General features: G+C 44.6%; 1 non-coding gene across 1 annotated transcript; it reads right to left on the bottom strand.

Moving 5' to 3' along the window:
• Nucleotides 1–1,004: 1,004 nt before the first annotated feature.
• On the bottom strand, nt 1,005–1,111 carry LOC113456591. The gene has a single exon (XR_003377350.1). It is a non-coding gene; the product is annotated as a U6 spliceosomal RNA (small nuclear RNA).
• Between the last annotated feature and the right edge of the window lie 17,718 nt (nt 1,112–18,829).

Below are 18,829 nucleotides of genomic sequence, written 5' to 3' on the forward strand. Positions count from 1 at the left end.
TCTTTATATATTTTGGAGATCAGACCTTTGTCTGATGTGGGGTTGGTGAAGAACTTCTTTCATTCAGTAGGTTGCCTTTTTATCTTATTGACAGTGTCCTTTGCTTCACATAAGCTTCTCAGTTTCAGGAGGTCCCATTTATTCATTGTTGCTCTTATTGCCTGTGCTACTGGGGTTATACATAGGAAGTGGTCTCCTGTACCCATGTGTTGCAGGCTACTTCCCACTTTCTCTTCTATCAGGTTCAGTGTGGCCAGATTTATATTGAGGTCTTTAATCCATTTGGACTTGAGTTTTGTGCATGGTGATAGATATGGATCTATTTTCATTCTTCTACATGTTGACACCAGTTATGCCAGCACCATTTGTTAAAGATGCTTTCTTTCTTCCATTGTATAATTTTAGTTTCTTTGTCAAAAATCAGGTGCTCATAGGTTTGTGGATTAATATCTGGGTCTTCAATTTGATTCCATTAGTCAACATCTCTGTTTTTATGCCAATACCAAGCTGTTTTCATTACTGCAGCTCTGTAATAGAGCTTGATGTCAGAGATGGTAATGACTCAGAGAGTTCCTTTATTGTATAGGATTGTTTCGGCTATCCTGGGTTTTTTGTTTTTCCATATAAAGTTGATTATTGTTCTCTCAAGGTCTGTGAAGAATTTTGTTGGGATTTTGATGGGGATTGCATTGAATCTATAGATTGCCTTTGGTAGGATTGCCATTTTTACTATGTTAATCCTACCAATCGAAGAGCATGGCAGATCTTTCCATTTTCTGGTATCCTCTTTAATTTCTTTCAAATAGATCTTTCACTCCCTTGGTTAGTGTTATCCCAAGATACTGTATGCTATTTGTGGCTATCGTGAAGGGTGATGTTTCTCTGATTTTCCTCTCGGCTTCTTTATCCTTTGTGTACTGATTTTTTTGAGTTGATCTTGTAACCTGCCACATCACTAAAGGTATTTATCAGCTGTAGGAGTTCTCTGGTAGAGTTTTTGGGGTAAAATTATGAAACACTTCATGAATTTGCGTGTCATCCTTGTGCAGGGGCCATGCTAATCTTCTCTGTATCGTTCCAATTTTAGTATATGTGCTGCCGAAGCGAGCACTCTACCTAGCATTCTATGGGGACTGGGTATCTGAACTTTGTTCCTTACACTTGAGTGGCAAGTGCTCTACCCACTAAGCTACCTCGCCAGTCCCTCATTTTTCCAGAGAGGAAACTCTTGGCTAATAATGTGATCATATAGAGACAATAACAGCATAAAACATACTAACAACAAAAGCTATCGATTGTCTTCAGAGTGAGAGATTTAGGGTATTTTTGTTGTTGTTGAAATATGTTTATTCTTTTAGCTGACTCACAGTCATGCTTTAACATTTTCTGTATTTAATTAGCAGATATATTTAAGATACAATGATGGCATATGAATGCAGGAGCTGGGACAAAGCATTGATTTCTGAAACAGGGCAAATAAAAATGTTAAAGTCTATGAGTCTAGCAGAATATCATTAGGAATAATTTCATTGACTTTTTAATGTTTTTATTTTTATTTTTTGCCAGTCATGTTATTTCTGTCCCAGGTCTCTGGGCTCCCCAGACTCTGGGTCCTGGCCTTCCAGGCAGTATCAGAGGTGAGCTCACTCTCATGGTATGGGCCTCAAGCTGGACTAGTCATTGGTTGGCCACTTCTACAATTTCTGCACCACCTTTAGCACAGCACATCTTGTAGGCATGACAAAGGTTTTGTGGCTGGATTGGTGTCTCAGTTCCTCCACTGGATGGGAGATGCTGGTTCAGGCTCTGTGTCCCCCATTATTTCGAGTTTTCCCTAGGGTCACCCTCATAGATTCCTGGGAGTTTTCATTGCACTAGGATTCTACCTCACCCCTAAATGCCCCTCAGTTCTCATCATTCTCACCCTTCACCCCCACAATCTGATCACTCCTGTTCCTATTCCCACCACCTACACAAACCCCTCCCCCATCTACCCACAATGTCTATTCTCTTTCGCTTCATGGTGAAATTCATGCATCGCGCCCTTGAGCCTTCCTTGTTACCTATCCTCTCTGGGACTGTGGATTGTAGCTTAGTTATCCTTACGTTACAGCTAATGTCCACTTGTAAGTGAGCACATGCCATGTTTGTAACATGTTTGTGTTACTCCATTGTGTAAAATGTCCCACATTTTCTTTATCCATTCTTTGGTTGAGGGACATCTAGGCTGTTTCCAGTTTCTGGGTATTACAAATAAGATTTCTATAAACATAGTAGAACAAGTGTTCTTAATGATATTCTGCTATCCTCATAGATGGATGCCCAGCCAGGAACTGAATGCAGACACCCACGGCCAAACATTAGGTGGAGCTCAGGAAATCCTTTCGAAGGGTGGTGGAGGATTGTAGGAGCCAGAGTGGTCAAGGACACCACAAGAAGCCATCAGAATCAACTAACCTGGGCTCATAAGGGTCCACAGAAACTTAACCAATAACTAGGGAGCCTGTATGGGTCTGACCTAGGCCCTGTGCACAGATGTTACAGCTGTGCAGCTTGATCTTCTTGTGGGACTCCTAACAGTGGGGGCAGGGTCTATCTCTGTCTCTGTTGCCTGTTTTGGGGACCCTTTCCTCATATCTGGTTGCCTTGTCCAGCCTTAATAAGAGAGGAGGTTCATGCTCAGTAAATGACTGTTTGGTAGCATCATGTCCATGCCACTGTAACACAGAGGTTATCTTGCATCCTGTGGGACTGTGAGGAAATGACTCATTTATTAGGGTTTTGTGACAGATTAACACCCAAACTCTTGGTGAATGACAGATAAGGTCAGGAGGTTGTGGCTAAATGAAAATTCCGCATTGCATCTTTAGCACAGTAAGCTGGAGGGTCTCGCTGGCAGTCCTCATTGGAGTTCCTTGGATAGGAAAATTAAATTAAAGTAATTGCTATTACAAGTTTTTCTTTAACGAAGATTATTTTCCCAATATGTCAATAATATGAAAAATTGAAAAATGCAATAAAGTGATGAGAAATAAAGATATCAACACAATTTTACTGCTTAAAAAAAAAAGAGAGGAGGTGCCTAGTCTTATGGTAACTTGATATACCGTGACTGGTTGATATCCATGGGAGGTCTGCCCATTTCTGAAGAGAAACAGTGGATGGTGGTGAGAAAGGAGAGGTGGGGGAGGGGCTAGGAGGAGAGGAAGGGGGGAAACTGTGGTTGGGCTGGAAACAAACAAACAAACAAATAAATGAAAGAAAACATTAATGTTAAAACATTAGTATATAAAAGATGGAGTGTTCAATGCATGCCTTAAGGTGTTTCTGGATGCCATAGCTATTTCTAATAAAAATAAACAATAAAAAAACTCACCTGTACAACAAAAACTTGAACTGACATAGAAATTAGCACCGCTCACAAGGATGCACTCAATGGTTTCATTCTGTGATTAGAAACGAGCAAATCAGGGCCGGGTTGTAGCAGGATGGTAGAGCATCTGCTCATGTGTGTAGGGCTCCAGGTTCCACCCCAGCACCGTGGGAGAAAAAAATACAAAAGGAAAGAAAGGAACAGCTATTCCTTCTGATCATGAACTCAACAGGCTTAACAACAGCAGGCAATCCCAAATGCTTTAACCTTCCTGGACATCATAACAGTACTCAGGCCATTAAAAAAATCTCATTAATTAATTATAAGTATTAATTAAGTATATAGAAAACTGCTACATTTTTTAAAACCTGCCTGTGAAGCACTATAAAATCCATTTCTGGGCAATTTTTATTCCAGTTTTTTTGCATATATTTAAATATTTTCCCATAATGACTATATATCACTTTGTGACAAAAGCGGAATTGTCGCAGTGTGGAGAGAAGATGAGCTTTGTGTTTTACAGACGTGAGAGCTGCAGCAAGGAGGAAAGCTGAACGTGGGAATGGAAAGAGGTTCCCGAGTGAGAATGAAGCCCCCGAAAGGAAAGAAATGCAACGGGGAATGACAAGAGGTAAAAGCATAATCGAGGAAAATTTCATATCCTGCCCAGCAGTGATGGGCTAATTACGGTGCGGGGAATTCGATATCCTTGCTGAGGGCTGACACGCGAGGAAATGAGTTCATTCTCATCTGGCCAACTCAACAATGTTCCAGCAATATAAGAAATAACTCAGAGAATTGTGAGGTTTGATAGAGCAGTAACTTTTTTTTTTTAAAAAGGGAAATCATAAAGTTACAGTGCAAAAGAAGAATCACAGAATCCAGTGCTTGGAAGGTTGTGGCGGCACAGGATGACCTCAGCTGGTGTCAGTCTGTTTTCCAATGCCAGCATTCTGAATGGCACCCTGAAAACACGTGTGCTCATACACAATTGATAGGGCCCCAAAAGAAACATGGCAATGAATAAAAAGGGTTACGTTGACAATACCATTGGTTTTCATTGCCACACGTCTAAAATACACTAAGGCATGAAAGAAAACGGGATGTTTGTTCAAAAGTGTCTTTGACAGTCTTTTTTAGTGTGGGAGTGTATATCGATGTTTACGTGCATGTGTGATGGGAAACCTTCAGCCAATGGCCTTTGAGAGGCTGGACCAGGTTGGGTGTGGCCTTGGGTACCAAAAAGGTGTGAGCCGCCCACTGGCTTTCTCTTTTCTCTCTCACCTGGATACTGGGTTTGGTTCCTGTTCTTGGTTCATGCAGAAGCCGGTGATCTGTGAGTTCCCCCTAAATAAAGAACCTCTTTATTATACTGAGTTCTGAGCTAGTGTGGGATTATTTTATTTGCATTCACCATCACAAGGAGGAGCTAATGGAGGGGATCTCTTTCACCCAGCACCATGCAGGCTGGGGATTGGGTGATGATGACCCTTCCAACTGGACAAGCCTGCTGTTGACTTCCTTCTGCTCTCTCAGGTGGGGCTGAGGTGTGAGGGGGAAGTGCAGGCCTGGGCAGAGGTCAAGTGCAGAGAAGGGAGGATCAAAAGGCTCTGGTGCTGTTTGCTTGTCCCAGATGTCTGCCAGAAGCTGTATGGAGAGAGCAGGGCCCACAGAGCTGTGCTCTTCTGCGGCACTGGCCCTGCTGCCGTTCTAGAAGCCTTGGCTGGGGCAGTACAGGGGAACAAGGTCAGACAGATCCTCAGCTCTTTCCTGGCTAGGGCACAGCTCACCTTGTTAGGACAGAACGGGAATCCCAGCTTGGTTTCCCTGCCTTTCTCTTTGCACAGGTGAGAAGGGGAATTGGAAGGCAGATACCACAGTGGTAGAGCCTGGAAACTGTTTATATTTTCCAGATGTATGTAGTGGTGACTGTTTGACTGTATGAGTTTCCTGAATTGGAAGGAAATTAATCTTAAGCATTCACCTTCCAATCCTGTATTTATTTTGGATTCTACTTCTTTAGAACTTTAACGTGAACCTTATCTCGTGTGGACTAAGATCAATACTGGGCTTTATTTCCCTGGAACAAAGACAGAAAATGGCCCTCATTTTGTGTGCCACCTCGGTTAAAGACAATTGCCACTTGCTTGAAGATGGTGGCCATGTGGGAAGAAATCTGTGGCTAAGGCCAGACTCAGCAGAAAATAGTGCTACAATTGATTAGCAATGCCTGCCATGTTGTCTTCTATTTGGGGAAATGAATTAAATGTTCTCATTCCTAACGATCCAGTTTGTAATCAATAGATGTCTAAAACAAAAGATCTGTCCTCCTTTCCAAGGCTCCAGAATCTATTGTATTGCCTTACTTCCTCCACAGTGGGCTAGCCTCCACTCACCTCTGAAGTGAACTTCTGATAACGTAGACATAAATAACCCTGCAGCCTCCAGCTATGCATATGGCTCTTCGAAATTCGGACCCCACCTTCTTGCCAGCTTTCCTCACTCCATGTACCTGAAGCCCAGCATGACAACCCTTTGTCTCACTGTGCCGTGAATTCAGTGCCCCCCCCATTACCTCTTTGTCTCTGCAGCTGCTGTTTCTGAGGCAACTTAGTTTTCACTCGTCTAAGACCCCACATGCCTCTTCCTTGGTGAGGTCTTTGTGTCCCAGGCCATCTGCACCTGTAGCATTGGCTTCCTTGGAAGATTCTGTTTATTTCTCCATCATTGCCTGTGGCCCTACAGACAGAAAACTAAAACCACAGTGAGCCATTTCCCATTATATCATCAGCGGTAGAAGGTAGGGTGGTTGTGCGAAGCCATAGCCTAGCAGGGGCCCCTGGCTCTCTAAAGATTTCCTCGAGGTTTTCTCTGAATCCATGTGGAGTTGAACAAGCTTTAGGAAGCATGGTAAAGTGTTGGGTGATGTTTTACTCTTTGCTCTTTATTCTTGGCTTTTTGCATTTTACCCAGGTCCCAAATAAACCACACACAGATACTTATTCTTACTTATTAATGCCTACCCTTAGTTTGGCTTGTTTGTAGTCAGCTTTTATTAACTTAAATTATCCCATCTATCTTTGGCCTCAGCGCTTTTATCTTTCTCTATTCCTGTCTATCTTTTCTTTTCTTCTTACTCCGTGTCTGGCTGTGTAGCTGGGTGGCTGGCCCCTGATGTCCTCCTCTCTTCTTTCCAGATTCTTTGCCCCTAGATTTCTCCTCGTTTATTTTCTCTGCCTGCCATCCCCACCTCTCCTTTCTTCTGCCTTGCTATTGGCTGTTCAGCTCTTTATTAGACCATCAGGTGTTTTAGTCAGGCAAAGAATCACAGCTTCACAGAATTAAACAAATGCAGCATAAACAAAAGTAACGCACCTGAAAATAATATTCTTCAACAGTAAAGTCGCTTGAAAAAATTGTTTTGGAGTCTTATTTTGTAGCCCAGGTCAACCTGGAATGTGCTGTGGAGCACGGGCTAGCTTCCAATTTGTCAATCCTCCTGCCTGTGCTTCCCAAGTGTCTGGATTACAGTGTATGGCACCACACCCCAGTCTTAAAGGGTTCTCATTTGTTCCGGCCTGCAATGGACTGGACACGGCATGCTCAGCTCAGTGATGGAAGTGGAGGGGGCAGTGACCAAACTTGCCTCAGAAACCTCCCAGAGGCTGGGGTGAAGCCACACTGCCTGGTGAGCTGAGCTGGCCTCTCCAGGTGGGAAACCTGGGGTGGGGAGGGTGGAACCAAGCCAGAAGCTGCTCTGGAGGGCAGTGTGGGGTGGCAGGGGGCAGAGGTTAGAGAGGGCCCTGCTCCTGGGGGAGAAAAACAGCTCAAATTGGGCCTTGAAGGGAGGCTGGGGAGACTTTCCTGTCAATGAGCAGCACGAGTCTGGCATGAGCCACGCTTTGCCTTCGGAGAGGTATTTCTTATATATTCCTCAGACAGATCCTCAGTTTGTGGGGACGAACAGTGACACCATGAGGGGTTCGCTGGGGCCTTCATTGTCTTTTCCCATAGCGGCTGTTGTTGACTTGTGTGCTACCTGACCTCGTTCGTCGATGACTCCCAGTTGGATCCAGCCCTGTCTGGTCCTATTCCACCAGCTGAAACCACAGGGAGGGAAGCTGCATTGATGCATTTTTTTCCCTGCATTTTAGCTGTGCTAAAATAGTTGAGAACAAGCGGGTAACTTCGAGAGAATAGAAGCTTATTTGGATCATGGTTCTGGAGGCTGGGAAGTTCAAGAGCATGATAAAAGCATCTCTTCAGCATCTGAGGGCCTTCTTTTAAAATATAACATGTTTACTAATTTTTCAGGAATTTCATATAGACAAACAATGTGTTTTGATCATTTCACCCACGTACATTCCCTAACTCCTCCCAGATCTACTTCCTATCCCCATCTCCTCCCAACTTTGTATCTTGTCCCCATCCCCAAATACCCACTGAGTCCAATAGGGTGTGGGGCCATCTACTGGAGCATGGTCACCCCATCAGGAACTGCACCCTTAAAGGAACCTTCTCCTTAGTGCTCTCTTGCTATATTGTGATGTGGTGGGAGGGCTGGCATGGCCAGAGGGAGCTTGCTTTTGTAACAAAGGAACTCCTTCAGTAGCCTATAAAGCTACCAGCCTATGAGTGGATAAATTTGTTTGTCAAGGAGCAACCGGTGTACCCCAGTCATTCCTCCAAAGGTCTTAGCTTTCAACTAAGGAACTGCACTGGGGCTAAAGTTCCTATATATGAACTTTTGGGGAGCACATTTGAACCACAGTAGAGGATGACTCTTTCTTGTAAAGCCTCCATTGTAACCTACTGTCTATCTCATAACTAGATAGGCCAAACCTCTTTTAGTACACAGGGAGGGAAGGGGGATCATGAACCCCCAGAACTAGCATGCAGAGAGAGAAGAAGGAGCTCAGGCTACCGTTAAGTATCCTTAGGACCCAACTCTCCTCAAGGACAGAGGTGGTTTAGATGCTTTATAGGGATGAAGAAGTACAGCCCACCAACTTGGGCCCCCCAGCACCCCCACCATGGAGGAAGGGAGGGTTTTCCATAGCATCTCCTGGATGAAAGCAGAGATGTGTTCTCTTAGCATCTACCTTATTAGATGCTATTAGAATTAGAATTAGGTAGGTGGAGTAGACAGAACAGTATGCTGGGAGAAAGAAGCTGATTCAGGCAGAGGCTATAGCTCTCCTCTCCAAGATGGACGCAGGTTAAGAATCTTCCTGGTAAGACACCACCTCATGGTGCTACACAGATTAATACTGCTGCTCCATTTCGCAGGTGAGAAAAGTAGGGTCTAGAGCAGTGGTCTTAGTGTGTGGGTCCAGACCCCTTTAGTGACGACTGACCCATCCAGAGGGTTTGCCTAAGACCTTGAGAAAATACAGATATTTTCAATATAATTCATAACAATAGCAAAATTATAGCTCTGAAGTAACAATAAAAATAATTTTATAATTGGGGTCACAGCAACATGAGGAACTATACTAAATGATTGCAGCATTAGGAAGGTTGAGAAGCACTGGTCTAGAGAGAGCAGGTACAACTGTGGATGAAGTGATTGGTTGAGTCAGGGACCAGAACACATGAGAGACCAGGTACAACTGAGGATGAAGTGATTGGTTGAGTCAGGGACCAGAACACATGAGTACAAAAGCCCACGGGAAGGTGCAGGGTGTCCCACAAGGCATCTTTCACTTGACTACTTTCTGTCGTGTGCAGATCTATGGTTTATTCGAGGTTCTAGAAGGCATGGTGTCCAGAGAAGAGAGTTCCAGCCTTGCCCACTTCCTTCACAAGCACTTGATGTCCTCTGCCCCTTGGAGAGCCATCACTGCAGCAGGCCTGTTTGAGGATGGGCATGACCTCAATTCCTGTGGGAATCCCAGGAGGAAGCCAGTCCTCAACACAACCAAGATGGCTCAGGGTGTGGTGGGAACAGAGGGTTGGGACCCCTTCCTGGGTGCTGCTGGGCCTAATGGGGTCTCACTTAGGGCCCTGCAGAGCCTGCCTCCTTACAGCCCTTGCCTTAGCATCTCTCTTACCCTCCGCCTCTTTTCAGCATATCCCAGAATCCATCCATCCACTTAATTGTCTAAAATGTATTGAGCACCAACTGTTTACTAGGCACTTGTTCCACCGCGGTGAGCAGAGTAAACACAGACCTGCACCTACGTGCTTCTTGTTCAAGATAGCGAGCGGTTAATCAAACACACACACAACTGTGCGGTTTCGCCATAATCAAAGGGAAGTCCAGCTGATTTGACACGGGTAAATGCTTTACATGGGTAATTGGTATCGTTAAGGCTTCCCAGGTGTTTCTGAGAGCCGGCAGGACCAAGAACCATCATGGAAAATGGAGCCTGGAGGGGGAGTAGGGAAGTAGAGGTCGTGGGTTCTGGACCTGGGTACCCCTGCAGTTTCCTATTTCTGGAATTGCATTGGGACATTTTGATACAGACCCACCAAAATGAAATAAAAATATGTACCTTTTTTATTTCCATGCAACACAATCAGCAGTTTGTTGTCATTGATCCCTTTCCACTTAAACAGTCCTCAGTTTCAGTACAGCATCTGGAAGAGGAGGAGGCTTAGTGTGGCCCTCAGGATGCTGTTCTTACACAGTACTTAGTAAGCAATGAGTGAAATTGAGAACACAATATTAGATTAAAAATTAATATTTGAGTAGGTAATATAGTCAGATGATTTAAACAAAAATGCTTAGAGGCTTGGGAGATAGCTCACTTGGCTTAGTGCCTGCCTCGAAAGCATGGGAACCGGGGTTCAGTTCCCAGAACCCAAGTAAAATGTTAGGTGTGGAAGCGTGCACTTGTAACGCCAGCTGGGGACGGTAGAGACAGGCAGATTTCTGGGACTTGCTGGACAGCCATTCCCAGAGAGAAACCCCATCTCTAAAAACAAAGTAGACCCGTACCTGTGGAGGAATGACATCTTAGTTAACCGCTGGCTTCCACATGTGCGTATTGCATGTATATATGTACACATGTACTTTGCACACACACTCCCCTTCTCCTGGAAATTAAACCCTCGAGAATTTTTAGCGTGAAAAACTATTCCCGCCATCCAGTTTCCACTCTATGTATTCACTGTCCCACAGGTTAAAAAGGAGAGTCCTTTTATCTGCTCGTTTAGTTTCTTTTGAAAATGCAAGTAAACCAAGAGAAAGTACCCTTTCTTCTCCACTTGGTGTAACACACAGAGGGTGATATTATAACACTAGCCCACACTTTCCTTTAAACAGGGTGCGTCTTGGAGCCCTTTCTGTGTGAGTGCACTAAGAGCTACCCCGTTCTTCAGTTTCCCAAGCAGCTGTGCAGCTCTTTGCTGGATGAACTCTAGCCCATAATTTCCCTCACCACCCTGGTGCCTGTCTCCCATTGTCTGCCGTAATAAATCACACTGCAGCAAACAACCTTGCAAGCACGTCACTTACCATGTCTGCAAGTCTGTCTGGAAGGAGGTTCTCAGCTTGGGCTTGCGGGGTAAAGGTCTATGTTTGCAATGTCGTTTGCACAGAAGGCACTAAACTGTTTTCTGTGGGGCTTTCCCTGCTGCTGCTGTCTGAGAGCCTCAACAAAGACAGGGCTGTTCAATTTAGCTCTTGGCCAACTTGCTAGCTTCATAATACAATTTCCGTGTCAATTTAATTTGCATTTTTCTTATTAGGAAGGTAGTCGAGCATCCCTTCATATCTTAAAGAGCCATTTGTAAGTTTCTTTTCTGCTCGCTCACTTGTGTCATTGTCCTCTTTCCCCTGTTGTAAAAGTTCGAGCATCTTAGAGAGATCAGCCTTTAGTCCCTGAAAGGTGTTAGCTATAGTCCCCCTAGATTTTTCTTGTTATTTTTTCCATAGAGAAATTTTAGGATTTTTGTCTGTCTGTATGTATGCAGATACGAGAGTGTGAGGCCAGAGGATGACCTTTGGTGTCTCTCCTCAGGCATCAGCTCCTTTGTTTTTTTTTTTAATTGAAAAGAATTTATTTTTCCATTGCTTTTATTGAGCTATACATTTTTCTCCACTCCTCACTTCCTGCCCTCTCTCCTTCTACCCTTTCCCATGATCCCCTATTATCCAGAAGACCTTGACTTTTTTCTCCTTCCTATGCCTCTCTTAGGGTCTCTTTGCTGTCTAGGTTCTCTGGGGTTGTGAATTGTAGGCTGTTTTTCTTTGCTTTATATCTAAAAGCCACTTATGAGTGAGTACATATTATATTTATCTTTCTAGGTCTGAGTTACTTACTCAATCAATATGATTTTTTTTCTTAATCCATCCATTTGCCTACAAATTTCAAGATGTCATTATTTTTTACCACTGTGTAGTATTCCATTGTATAAATGTACAACATTTTCTTAATCCATTCTTTGGTTGAGGGGCAGCTAGGTATTTCCAGGTTTTGGCTATTTTGAATAATGCTGCTATGAACATAATTGAGCACATGTCCTTGTAGTATGATTGAGCATCCTTTGGGTATATAGCCAACATTGGTATTACTGGATCTTGAGATAGATTGTTTCCTAATTTTCTGAGAAATCGCCACACTGATTCCAAAGCAGCTGTGTAAGTTTGCACTCCCACCAGCAATGAAGGAGAGTTCCCTTTACCCCACATCCTCTCTAACATAAGCTGTCATCAATGTTTTTGATCTTGGCCATTCTGACAGGTGTAAGATGGACTCTCAGAGTAGACCACTTCCTAAATATAATTCTAGTAGCACAGACACTGAGAGCAACAACTAATAAATGGCACCTCCTGAAACTGAGAAGCTTCTGTAAAACAAAAGACATTATCAACAAGACAAAACAACAGCCTACAGAATGGGAAAAGATCTTCACCAACCCCACATCAGACAGGTTTTATCTCCAAAATATACAAAGAACTCAAGAAACTTGACATCAAAAGAACAAATAATTCAGTGAAAAATGGGGTACAAATCTAAATAGAGAACTCTCAACAGATGAATCTCAAGAGACTGAAAGACACTTAAGGAAATACTAAACATTCTTAGTCATCAGAGAAATGCAAATCAGAGACTCTGGAGGGGTTTCTTCTGGGCCTGCAGTCAGATGCTCAGTTGACTGATGTGTGAGCCCAGGGATCTGCTGTTCCACCTCCTCACCACTGGATTAGACATGTACTGCTCCGTGCAGATTAACGACTTGCACATGCAGAAATTTTAATTTTTATCAGTCAAATTGATCTATGTTTTATTTTTTTATGAATTCTATAAATTTGAGCCTCAGTTAGTGATACCACTCAAGGCCATATAGGAGCTCTTACAGTCATTTTACGGTCCCCAGCATTTTAGCTTTAAGTCTCTGGTGCCTTTGGAGTTTATTGTGACACAGGATCCTATGTTGTCCTTTTCTTTAAGTGTCCTTTCCTCCAGACAGACCCTTCCTGATTCCTCCACATGCCCTTTCTCCGAGAGGCAGCATTCATCACACACTCAATCCTACACACAGCCATGTGTTTGTCACATTTTCTATTTCACTGGGGTGTTACTCTGCACATGTTAGTGACACCGACTTCATTACTAGAACTAGGTAGCATGCCCCTTCCCGTAATTCTTGTCTTTGTTTTTTTTTTTTTTTTTTTAATTTATTTTCGAGACTGGGTTTCTCTGTAGCTTTTTGGTTCCTGTCCTGGAACTAGCTCTTGTAGACCAGGCTGGCCTCGAACTCACAGAGATCCTCCTGCCTCTGCCTCCCGAGTGCTGGGATTAAAGGCGTGCACCACCACCGCCCGGCTTGGTCCCTTTGTTATTCTTTATGAACTTTAGAATCAGCATGTCGACCTCTGTGCCTTCTCCCATGTCCCCTTCAATTCTATTGGTATTTTATAAGCTAGTCATTGGTAAAAACAGATTCTAAAGTGAGACTTCTCGCATTCCAATCCCAATTGCCATTTTCCTCTTAGAGTGGACAAACTTTTATTTTATAAACCTTCGATCTCTCGAAAGCATATTTCACAATGCACCACATTTATGAGAACATTTACACACAGAGTTTAATTTTGTGGTGAGTTCAGAGGCTATGTAGTCCAGCTGCAGGCTCCTGAGTAGGGTCTCAGGTTCTTTTTCCTCTGTCCCTGGAATGGGACATCTCAGGTCACCTGTTGATAGGTGCACTAGCTCCACATGAAAATCCAGATGTGGCTGCCATGCCTCCCTTACCCCTCAGGGGTGGTCCTTTCCTTGAAGTTTTCCAGAGGCTTATATCTTGCAGAATCACATGTCCAAGACCCAAGGGACCACCATGATTGACTTACAGCAATCAGACTTACCTTTTGATGGTCTCACTTCTACCATCTGCAGAATGGGATGAGAATCCAGAGTCTTTAGTTCTGTAACTTCCCTGGGAGAGATGGAGGGAGCGATGGCCTTTGCCCTCCTCTCTCAGGCACCCTGCGGTGGGGTGGTGAGTAAGCTTTCTGTAACAGCCCTAGGGACTTGAGATTACTGGGAACCATGGAAGCTTCCTGGTTCTTGCCCAGACACCTGCAGGCGTGTCCCCTCTCTTCTGCAATGTTTCTCTGAGCATTCCCAGGGCACTAGTTTTAAGTCCCAGGTATAAAAACCTCCAATTCACATTCCTGGTTCATGTTCTTGCTTCTTGTGTCCTGCCTTACCCTCAACGCCATCCGTTGTAGTTCTCGATCCTCTGCCAGATGCATTTCTTCAGTGATTTGTAAGCACCTGCCTGGTAGCTGTGTCCTGAGATTGCACTGCCCAGCCCTGAAAATCCTTGCTGCATTGGTGAGAGGTTCCTGAGAATTTCCCCACTGCTTCAGACAACTGGCATTGTGCGGGGTTCCCTTTACTGTACCTGCTCAGAGACTGATGTGTGAGTGATGGTCAGCTCCTAACTGAGTCCCAGGTCACAGCCTACTGTAGGTCTATCTCCATGAGTTGGCCCAGGAGTGATGGTACTTATGCCAACTGTCTCTCTGACACCGTCCGATTGTCTGCCCGAGCATCTGAGACCTTTTAGCTGGATCAAAATGAGGGCTTGGGCTGTAGCAGGTCAGGTCTCACAGAGATGCCAGGCCTGCCTGTTTCAGGGGTACCCTTGCAGCTGAGTAGGAGCTGAAGGTACAACTGTTTCACTCGCCTGAGTCTGGGCTCCTAGAATTCTGCTCTTGTCTTTGAGTGGCACTCGCTAGGTGGGTTTCCACCTCATGGCTGCTTGGCTCCTGCTGGCAGCTGTGGGGGACAGGGAGAGTGCAGTTTCCACACAGGAATTTAATTCAGGATAGACCTGGCGGCAAGTGTGTCCCTGCCAGATCATGGCTTGTTTCTGTCTCATAAGCACTGTTCTGAGCCCTCCCTGTGCCGGTCTTGGGGTAGGGGAGTCTTTATGGGGTAAGAGGACCCACACATCCTCAGAACGCAAGTCAGGGTCAAGAGTCTCACAGTCTCTGGTCTTAGGAAATTCCCATGAGGGGGTATTTCTTATTTACACCCTTCTCTTTCTTATTCCAATTGTTCAGATGAAGAAAACCAGTGTCTGAGAGGCTCGATTGTTTCCCACCTACATCGGTGGTGAACCACTGCACACAGACCTGAGGTAAACTCTTTCCTTGGCCCTACATCTGACCTTGCTCTGAGGCACTCACTGTTTCCTGATTAAGAACAGTTGGGCCTCCCCAACTTGAAGGGCTAGGAGAACAAGGGAGGCTGTTCCTTCCTGGGTTGAGTCAAAGGGTCTTTGTAGGCAATCTAAGCCACCCATTACAATGCCTGAGTCCAGGGTTTTATCTGAACCTCATCCTTGTTTCTTTGACAGTTTTTAAGGACCAGGGGATGGGCACCCCATGAAGCAGAAGAAAACCTTGCCTTTAAGCTCTGGACACCTCTTTTCCATGGAGTAGAGGAAGGTGTAGCCTTTATAGAAGGATTCCAAATATTCTGATGGCTGTGACGCAGGGCTGGTTTCTCTTGGGGCTTGTTCTGGTTGCAAGCTGTGTTTGGGGAGCAATGTTTTTCCTGCTTTGCTACTGTGTTGTTCTTCTTGGGGAGTCTGCCTCTGTCAACTCCAGGGAGAGTGGATAGTAGCAGGCTGTGACGGCCAGTTCTATCCACGTGACACAAGCTGACATTTGGGAAGAGGGAACCTCAACTTAGAAAATGCTCCCACCACAATGGCCTTTGGACAAGCCTGTGAGCCTTTGCTTGGATTAATTCTGAATGTGGGAGGGTCCATCCCACTGTGGTTGTACACCCCTCTGGGGACCTGGATGGTATAAGTAAGCAGGCTGAGAAAGTACGAGGAGCAAGCCACTAAGCATATTCCTCTCTGGCCTCTGGTTTAGTTTTTGTTGCCAGGTTCTTACTCCATTTGAGTTCTTGCCCTGACTTCTCCAGTGATGGACTAGCAGAAGGGTATGTTCTCTGGAAGTGCAAGCAAAGTAAACCCCTTACCTCTTCAAGTTGCCTTTATTCATGGTGATTTTCATAGCATCAGAGCCCCAGCTAGGTCACAGGCTGAAGGAATGATTCTACATAAGTACAGCTGGGTGAACCAATGAACGCATGGGGTTATTTACAGCTGCATGAACAACTTATGGGCAGCTCCACCACCAAAGAGTCTTCTTCCCCCGTAGATGTTAGCTGCTTATGCATCCTCCTTGAGAGCTTGGGCATTATAATTCTCATCATGCACACTCTTCTTATTCTTTCACTAGCGAGTGTAAATGTGAGGGTCTCATGCAGGTAAACACAGATGTTTTGGTGTTGAGACACCAGTGGCAATGTACAGTCGGTCACTTGGAGATCTGAGTGTCACAACAGCTTCCAGATCTAAAACTGTTCATGCATAAGAGACAAGGGACAGCCTAACTGGCTACTTGCCCATGGAGGAAACTTCAGAAGGAATGAGGTGATATACAAAATATCCCATGGTTGGTGTCTGGGAACTTAGCACACCTAGGCCTCTGCTCTCCTAGGTGTGAGCCCTTTCTTTGCTGGATGGTGGGGCAGTCCAAAGAGATCTGGGATAGTGGCTGAGCCAGACCTATATAGACTAAGCAGAGGGAGCCCTATTGATAACATTTGACCAAGGAATGTGGCTCTCTGAGTGTCCCAGCCACACAGCGGCCCTGGTCTGGGAAGCTGGAGGAAGTATCAGATCAGTGTTTTGAGGGGGAGTAGTGGTGGGCCAGGCTGTTTGGACACTTCTGCTTTCTTGGCTGGCTAATATTCCAACTCTTTGTTTCATCCGGCTCGCAAAGAGCTTGGTAATAGAACTGGAGAAATCGGAATATAAGCGTCTTGTAAGTCTCAATTAAGTTTGGAATTTGCACGCATTGTCCACAAAAAGATCATCTTGAATGGTGGGGTCATGGTGCCAGGACTCTGCAGGAGGCCATGCCCAGGGAGATCAACCACTTAGCTGTCCTGGGTCCTGAGGTACTTGCAGGGCTTGGGGTAGCATCTTATGAATCGGTGGAGTTGGCCCCTTGGCTTGCAGAGGGAGGTGGCACAGCTTGTCTTTGGCTTTGGTAGCAGGTGCACAAACTGGCCACAAGACCTGCTTCAGTTTCGGTGAACATTTCTTTATGCCCAGGCCTTGTTTGGGTTCCCATGATACTCCACATCCTGAGCTTTGTTTAACTCACAAAGCCAGCTGGACATTCTCATTTGTTTCTGTGGACACCCCATTTCAAGTCTATCTGGGGGAGTCCCTCATCTCTTTCCTACCTCTCTTTTCCTCTGTCTCCTTCCTGCTTTTCACTAGGAAGAACACTATATTTTTTAGATGTATTTAGCACTATTTATTTATGAATAGATTGTGGCTAAAGTAGATTGCAGTTCATGATGTGGGTGACTTGGTCCTAACAGGTGAAGATCTTCTCAATAAGGAAAGTCCAACCTTCCTCATAATGGGGGAATACCGAAGGGGGATTTCTGCTGGAAGATGACCTTCGGATTTGAACTGCCATGCCCCTTTGCCTGAGTCTGCAGGCTTTGCCTTACAATGAAGGTTTTTTTTTCCCCAGCCTCTATCATTATGAAGCCAGAACTTGCTACCCTTTGCATTGGTGGAGGCGCAAGATTATCTCAAAGCACCTATATCTCACATTTATTTATTTTCTAACTTACTGACTTTTCTTGCATTAGTGTGTGTTCCTGCAACTGTACATGCATGTGTGTGTATTTACACATGGAGGCTGAGGGCCAACCTTGGGTCTTATTCCTAGGAAGCCATTCCTATTTTTTCAAAGTCTTTTTATTAGATTTAGGCTTGACAACTTGGCTAGTCTTGCTGACCAATTGGCCACTGAACTCCAGAGACCCACCTGTCTCTACTCCCTCAGCACTGGGATTACAAACTTACACTCTCATGCTTGGGCTTTTTTTTTCTTATGGAGTCTGAGAGTTGAAGTCAGATCCTCATGCTTATATGGCAGACACTTTTACTGGCTAAGGTGTCTCCTCAGCCCTTACCATTTCTTATGTAATGTGGGATTCCCCTCTGTATGCTGTGAATACCATTGGTTAATAAAGACATTGTCTTAGGCCTGTGATAGGGTAGAGTAGAGCTAGTCAGACAGAATAAACTGAATGCTGGGAGAAAGGAGGCAGAGTCAGGGAGAAGCCATGTTGCCCTGCTGGAGACAGACACCAGAACCTTACCCAGTAAGCCACAGCCTTGTGGCAATACACAGATCACTATAAATGGGTTAAATTAAGATGTAAGAGTTATTGTGTCAGGTGGTACCTCTCTAAAGATTCATGGGCTTGTCTCTGTCTTTAAGAGATTCAGAATCTGAATAGAGACACAGCTAGGTAAACAAATTCCAGTTTACCGTTCTGCTCTGAGGAATGGGAGAGGCAGCTTTAATTCCTGGTTCACTGGAAGAGAAGATAAGTTTCTCATGATGCATGCTAAGTTTGTGCTTGGGCGTGGGTTGGATTTTTGAATAGAAAGTTTTCGATCTTCATCATATATCCCTGCCATCTTCCTTTCAAAGTGTGTCCACGAAGTGATGTATTGGTATAGATTTTTTCTTTGTTTGTCATGGATATGTTGAGTGGTGTGCAGAGATGCTGGACTGAGACATGGTTATCCAGTGGCTGTTCTGAGAGTGTGTGAATGGTCGAGATGGATGGAGAAAACACTTGTGTCTTAGAAGCATGCTTTGTCAAATGGTAACACTTTTACATTTTGAAGATCTATGTGAACCCAATAGATGAGAGAGAGTGTTCACGCTTTCACAGGGAGACCTGTCAAGCCCCTCCCCTTGTGTCTGAATGGGAGAATAAGATATTTTGTGCATGTTTGTATTACAGATGCCGTGGTAAGTTACCGTGAGCATCATCCAAATGCATTGTTGCAGCAGTCATAGGAGGTAGATACTGGGGGGGAATTCAAATTTTGAGGGTTTAAATGATTCACCTAAGATCATGCTGCTGGCTCACAGCTGTC

This window comes from Microtus ochrogaster, chromosome 8, assembly GCF_000317375.1.
Source record: "Microtus ochrogaster isolate Prairie Vole_2 chromosome 8, MicOch1.0, whole genome shotgun sequence".
Lineage (NCBI taxonomy): Eukaryota > Metazoa > Chordata > Mammalia > Rodentia > Cricetidae > Microtus > Microtus ochrogaster.